The following is a 7,786-nucleotide window of genomic DNA, read 5'->3' as shown; positions in this document are numbered from 1 at the left end:
TATCAAAATATTCTTGTTGCTCTTTCTTTGTTGTAAAGTCAACATTAAATAAAAGACAACTTACCCATAATCCCTAGACAATCTCCTTTTATATGTATTCATGTCACTTCCAATTTTGTGTCTCTGTTATTGCATTTTTTACAACACATGGTAATTATTTGTTCATCTTCCAGAATACAAATTCCTTAAGGGTAGGGTATGTGTCATACTGATCCGTTTTCCCCCACCACATAACACAGGGCCTGGCATGTCATATGAATTATAAATATGGGGGTGTATATGTGTGTGTTTGAAAGAGAGAAACTTGGGGTGCCTGGATGGTACAGTTGTTTGAGTGCCTGAGTCTTGGTTTCAGCTTAGGTCGTGGTCTTGGGTCATGAGATCAAGCCTCCACAACAGGCTTGCTACACAGCGTGGAGTCTGCTGAGGTTTATTTCTTCTTCTTTCTCTGCCAAGAATCCCTGCACTCTCTCTCTCTCTCCCTCTTTCTCTCTAACAAATAAATCTTTTTTAAAAAATGAGAGAGAGAGAGAGAGAAACTCAAGTCACTGTGGTACTTTCGTGCAAATCATTCATTGATGGTGAACCAACTGGCCTGGCTGATGTTTTCATAAAGGAGGTAGCTCATGCTATGAGATAAGATTAGGTAACCAGGGTTTCTACTGACTCCTTAACACTATCAGAGACACGTAACCACTACAAAGATAAGGGTTCAAGTATTGACTGCATTCCAAAGGCAGTCCCAGCCTTTATTATTTTTCTAAGAGCCACATGGAGACTATAAAATACTCAGGTTTATACCACACACAAAATATAAGTTACCTTGTTGGACCATTTTAAAATCCAATCCAAGTGTCCCTGAGGAATTCATTAACTGTTCATGACTACAGAAGAGACTTCCAGGCACCAAGCCATTCCATCTTCTATGGGGTCACCTTTACTCCCATCTTGTGCCTGGTGACTATTTATCACTTGGTCTTATCTTAATCAACATCTCCATAAACCTGGATTAAACAACTCTTGACATTACCCAACAGTGTTTGCTCCTAAATCACTTTGTGATTTTTGTAACTGAACTCTACTTTATTTTATTTATGATGATTCCCAAGAGTTCAGATTTTTGTACAAATTTAAAAGTTAGTTCTTAACCCCAAGGCGTTAAGACCTTTAACTTTAGGATTCCTTCTTGTCTTGTCTGCCTCTCTGGATTTTTATCACACTGAATGTTGCCCGAGTAGGAGTAAGAAGCATGCATTCACTGGAGTTGAATGGCTTTGTAGAATGCTGCTCTGGTTAGATGTGTCACACTGGTGGGTAAGTGTCACATCCTTGCCTAGTTGTGGTCAGATCAAAACTCATCACCTGCCATCTATACTTTTTCAGCAAAGAGAATATTTCTTTTCTAGTAGCAGTGCTGCCTTTCTGTTCTTCCTTCTAACCATCAAACTACATTACATATTCCAAATAACATGTTTCAACCTAATGTAACTATTGCATTAAAGGGAATTCCATAAAATTGAAAGAGAAAAGTAGACTGAAAACTATGAGTAATATATATTTACTGGAGAATATAACTCTTAGAAGCTGCCTAAGCCCATTTTTTAACCTTACTCAATTCCATGAATAATTTAAAAACACAAAGAGCAGAGTGCTTGGCACAAAAAGGATAAATATTTATCCAATGATTGCATGAATACTTCTGCACTTAAAAATAAATCTCTATATTTACGAATTAATTTCCATTTGGGTAAGCATCACACAATTTAAAGGCATAAACCCATGTGGCCAATTCAGAAATGTTTTATTCTATAGTGATAATTACCACTTCCTTGAAATACCAGAATCCCACATGAATGGCTTAAAAGGCCTACAAAGTTCACTTGATTTTCATGTATAGTATCTGGGCTGGCCAATAGCACTTCCTGTAATGTTGGAAATGGACTAGATCTGCTCTGTCCACTACAGAAGCCACAAGCCACATGTGGCTACTTAGCACTTGAAATATGGCTAGTGCAACGAATCAATTGAATTTTAAATTTTATTTAATTTTAATTAAAATCTAAGTAGCCGCATGTGGCTAGTGGCAACTACATTGGAATGCAGGACTCTAGAAAAAGATCAGAAAAACAAAATTTGAGATACGGGAGAACACATTTAAAGGGATTCTTATATGTCTTCACCATTTTGGCTCTCCTATGGAGGTGACAGTTTATTCATTTATCTTGACTTCCTTTATTATGATCCTTTTTAAAATTTTGTAGCTTTAAGGATGGTCAGTGCTGTTCCATCAACCAATTCTTTGCTCTGCGGTTCTTAAACTTGGCTGTGCATCAGGATCAACCCCAGAGATGCGAGTCAGCAAGTCTGGGGAGGGGACTGGGCATCTGTGTTTTTTAAGCTCCACAGATGATTCGGATCTGCAGCCAGGCTTGGGAACGACTCCTTTACACCAGAGATCCCAAACCAGCAGCCCTGGGGCCAAATACACCCTCAAAACATATGTGCATCCCACACAGTGTTTTAAAATGTTTTGAATTAGTTGCCAACTTCTACAATTGTATTTTTTTTTTTTTAATCCCCAATAAAAAAAAAAAAAAGGAGTTGAGTAAAGGCTGCCCCCTTTGGATATAGAACACAATTTCTTTGGTCCAGTACTACTTGTCTACCTCATACAGGCCCAGCTCCTAAAAAACATTGAGTTTAAGACCCCTTTCTTATCCCATATCTATGTAATACTTGCCAAAGCAGGCAGAAATTCCTTTATATCAATGTACCATTCCTAGGAGGGAGTACCAAATATTTTATCATGGAGCTGCTTATAATCATTCTGCCAAGCTCAAGAAGATTATCCCACCATCTTGTAAAACTCCAAATTGGAATTCTCAAAAAGAGAATGGGTCCCAACCCAGGACCATGAGGTTAATACTATGGAGGGGCAATTCATTAAATTCAAGGAAAGGATGGTCTTACTTTTTATGGCTTATACCCCGAACTCTCTCACCTAAAGCACCATAAGGCAAGCCAACAAGACTGTCAGGGAGGGCATCTTTGTAATAAATTCTTATCTCTATTTTGAAAAAACCTTTTTATGGCTCTCCCATCCTTCATCTAGTTTCCTTTTCAATACATTTGTATTCAGCCATGGCTTCTCAACATTAAAAATAGCTGATCACATTTGTTTATCTTTCTGTCTCTTGAGAATCCCCTATAATAATAGCTAATAAATGAAAATATGTAAGCCCAAACAATGAGATAAAGTGGAAGGGCCTGTTGATGAAAACTAGGTAGAGGAGTGCTAATTGATTTAGAAGGACACAGGAAGGCTTAGCTTCAGAGGATTTGTGGAAACAATAGATCTTCCCAGAAAAATGTATGCATGTCAAACATTCTGCAACCCATTTTAGGGGTTTCATGGGTTCCTGAATCCCATCCACTGATTCCTAGTAGGAAAAGTCTTCAACCTGAAATAGGACATACTACTTGATAAGTACTTACACTGGATACAAAGCATCAAAATGTCAGCTACAGCTTTGCCAAGTAAAGCATAATTTTGGATCAAAGACCGATTAGGCTCTTTTATTAACCAAAGGGAAACTAGCCTGGCACACCATTAGGCTTTAGGTAATATGCAAGGAGTAAATAGTCCCCTTCCCGGGATCATGTTGAACTGTCCTCTAGAACATGTAGCTGAAGGCACAGTGGATTTCTCAGCATACAATAAATATGTGACATTTGAATTTTTAAACAAATCCTTAGGGACATCCATGACAAGACTGAGACATTTCCTGAAATCGCAACCATTAGAAATAGTCGCTAGATGCCTTAGCCTGGACAGTTCCACTGAGTCAGAGTCCATTATTTTGCTCCTTTTTTTTTTTTTTCTCCCCCAAGTAGCAATTGGTTCTATCATCAAAGCGATAAATTAGGGCAAAAGCATGCAATAGGAAACAATCTTGTTTTCTGATCTGAAACGCCTGCCCTTCCATCCTCGTGTATTTCCACATATGACCAGCATCAAAGAGAAAGTGAAGAAGCTCTTTGGTTTTGGTTTTGATTTTCTACAGGATGGCTTGCAGTTTTGTTTCAACTACTTGAGAATTGTTAGACAGTTGGCACATTCTGATTTCTCGCAAGTTATGCAACAGACAGTGCGCAAAATCTTCAGATCCTTCTCCTTTTTTGCTTTCTGCAGATGTGCTCTCCACCCTGCTCTAGGCTCCTGGGAGGATGACCATGTCTCCCAGGGCCCCCTGACAACTGGCTTTCACTGACCAGTGGCAGCCCTGATGGAAGATCTGAACTAGAGAACTTTGAGACAAAAGACTAAACATATTTCAAAGGGCAGGAATGAGAAATAGGGCTGAAAAGAGAAGTGATGGAAAAGCAGATGTCTGGGTGGTCCTCGATGATCGCTTCATGTTTTTAAACGAGGCATCAAAAAGATGTTAAGGAAGTCGGGGTCTGTTATCAGCACGGGTTGTTTTCTCTTGTGTCAGGTGGTCAAGAAGAAGGATGCCTACTACTATTTCCACTCCAACTTAAGTCTCGATCTCTGTCACTGTCTCTTCAAGAAAAATGCCTACAGCAAGGTATCTACTAGGCATGTTGAAGGTACTCACCGTAGAGGAGAATATCAGTGCATTTAAAGAGAGGAAAGTAGGAACTCTCTAAACTAGAGAAACAGAGAAAAATCAGTAGGCTATAAAAAATGAGTAGTCTCACAGTCCTGTATAACCACTGGAAACCAAGAAGGAAAAGACAGAGTATGGCACAGAAAGAAATATTTGAAGAATAAAATGTGATGAAAAATACCAGCTTACGAATTCAAGAATTTCAGTGAAGCCTGAGCAGAATAAGGACAAAGAAACCTGTAGTAGGCATATTATTATCACATTAGTCAACTGACAAAAAAACCAAAGATAGAAAGAAAATCTTAGAAGCAGCCAGAGAAGGAAGACACATCACATATAGGACACAGTGATGACATGGCACTGAATTCTCAATCAGAAGTGATGAAAGCTATAGTACGGAGGATCAACATCTGTAAGTGCTAAAAGAAAAAAAACCTTATAATTTTGGAATTCTATAGTCAGAAAAAAATCTTCTTCAAAAATGACTGCAAACTAAAGACATTTTTCTGTTAAGAAAAGCTGAGCGAATTCATCATCAGCATTTCCAAATGATAAGACAGGTTGAAGAAAGTATTTTTTAGGCTAAAGGAAAATGATACTATCTGGAAACGCAGATCTACACAGAAGAACATAGAGTGACAGTAATGGTAAAAAAAAAATTATGGGTAAATATAAATGACTTTTCTTTTTAATTTCCTTATAATTTTTGACTGTTTAGAGCAAAGGTAGTAATACCTGCTCATATAATGGAATATTACCCACAATTTAAAACGGAGAGAGAAAGAAGAGAAATAAACTGCTGATTCAATTTATAACATTGATGATATATATCAATGATTCAATTTAAATCATGTTCTAGGAATGACATACTCAATCTAATGTAAAAATCAGAAAATTCATTGTCCCAAGAGAGTGGGGTGGCGGGATTGACTGAGAAAGGTCACAAAGGAATTTTCTAGGGTTATGAGAATGTTCTGTGTATTTATTTTTTTAGATTTATTTATTTTTAGGGAGAGAGAGCATGTGCACAAGTGGGGAGAGGGGCAGAGGGAAAGAATCTGAAACAGACTCCCTGCTAAGTGTAGAGCCTGACATGGGGATCAATCTCATGACCCTGAGATCATGACCTGAGCCTAAATCAAGATTGGAAGCTTGACCAACAGAACCACCCAGGCACCCCAGAAAATGTTCTCTGTCTTGAGAGGGGTACGGGTTACCTGGGCACATGCATATCAAAACTCATTAAAATACACACTTAAGATCCACGCATTTTACTGTATATAAGTTATACCTCATATTAAAAAACAAAAAGATTAGATAAAATTTCACTCATAATCATGATAAATAAGTTACTAACAATATAAAGATGGAAGATCACTTCTTTAACATGATGAATAAAGTATCTCTCTCAAAAACCTACTTTAAAAAGCCTATAGAAAGCATCAACTTTTTAGTGCAAAACTTAGAAACATTTTAATCAAAGGCAGTTAGAAGGCAGAGATACCTGCTGACAGCCATATTGGTCAACACTGTATTTACCATTGTAATAAAACAAAAGAATGACAGATATAGCATAACTTTTTACTACACACCTTTTTAAAAAAATTGGTGTTCCTTTTTTTTTTTTTTAAGATTTTATGTATTTATTTGAGAAAGAACAAGCAACGGTGGGGGAGGGGCAGAGGGAGAAGCAGACTCCTCGCTGAACAGGGAGCCCAACCAGGGGCATGATCCCAGGACCCTGAGATCATGACCTGAGCTGAAGACAGGCACTTAACCAACCAACCTAGCCACCCAGGTGCCCCTACTACAGTCCTTTTATTATTTCTTAAAGCATGTGAACATAATACTTTTTACAAAATTACATGAAAATATCATAAATAAATATTGCCGCCTTAGCTAGGGAAAAAATAAATGAGCTATAATAATTTGAAATGAATATCATTCCTTTCTGACAATGTTATTATTTGTTTAAAAAAAAAATCCAAGGGACACCTGGGTGGCTCAGTCAGTTCAGTGTCTGCCTTTGGCTCAGGTCAGGATCCCTGGGTCCTGGGATCAAGCCCTGATTCCGGCTCCTTGCTCAGTAGGGAGTCTGCCTCTGCCTCTGCATGCACCCCCTATTTTGTGCATGTGTTCTCGCTCTCTCTGACAAATAAATAAGTAAATTCTTTTGAAAAATAACCCCAGAATATCTATAGACAGGCTACTAGATTTCTGGTGTCTCTTCCCCAGAGACAAAATTGGTAAGGAAACCAATTTTGTTCTATTAAGGACCCATTCTTAGACCTCATTTAACCTTAATCACCTCCCTAAAGGCCTTACCTCCACATACAGTTATACTGGGGATTAGGGCTTCAACAGACGCATTTTTGAGGGGACAAAAATTAAGTCTGTAACAGTTAGACTCACTAGTTCATTAGTGTTTCAATTATGCATTATATAAAACCATCCCCAAACTTGTTTCATTATCTCAATGCAATAATAATAAGTCAGTATTTCTCATGATCCTACATGTAGGCAGCTGGTTCCTTTGCTTCATGTGGTGCTGACAACACTTTTGCCAAGTTTTTCACAAGCACAAAACATGGTTTACCATCCTTCTGTACTTCAAGAGTAGTTTCCCCACTGCTTTTTCAAGCTTCCGCTAACAGTCTCCTTGTTGCCTTGGTAGTCTCAGGCCACTGTACAGTCCCAAAGCCAGGCCACATGTATTATGTTGTTCCTCAAGCAGCACCCCACTTCTAGGTACCAATTTCCCATTCAGCTAGTGTTCTCGTTGTGGAATAAAATACCCCCAAACTTAATGGCTTACATCAACAACAGTTTATCATTTCATCGAATTCTCTGGGTTGGCTAAGCAATTCTCTGCTGCTTTCGCTTGAGCTCATCTACACAGCTGCATTCAGCCGGCAGGTCAGCTGGCTGGGGGCTGAACTTAGCTGAGACAGCTGGGTTTCTCTTTCCATATGCTCTTTTATCGTGGGCTTCATTATGGTCTGGTGGTCTCAAGGCAGCATTCCAGGCGAGTGAAAGCAGAAACCTTATCACTTCATGTACTCCAAGCTCTGGAGCTTGCAAAGCATCATTTTTGCCACATTCTACTGGGTAAAGCAAACAGCAAAGCCAGCCCAGACACAAGAGGTGTGGAAAAA

The sequence above is a fragment of the Mustela nigripes genome, chromosome 12 (genome assembly GCF_022355385.1).
Source record: "Mustela nigripes isolate SB6536 chromosome 12, MUSNIG.SB6536, whole genome shotgun sequence".
Taxonomy (NCBI): Eukaryota; Metazoa; Chordata; class Mammalia; order Carnivora; family Mustelidae; genus Mustela; species Mustela nigripes.
The sequence above is the reverse complement of the archived record's forward strand: the minus strand, read 5'-3'. Positions refer to the sequence as shown.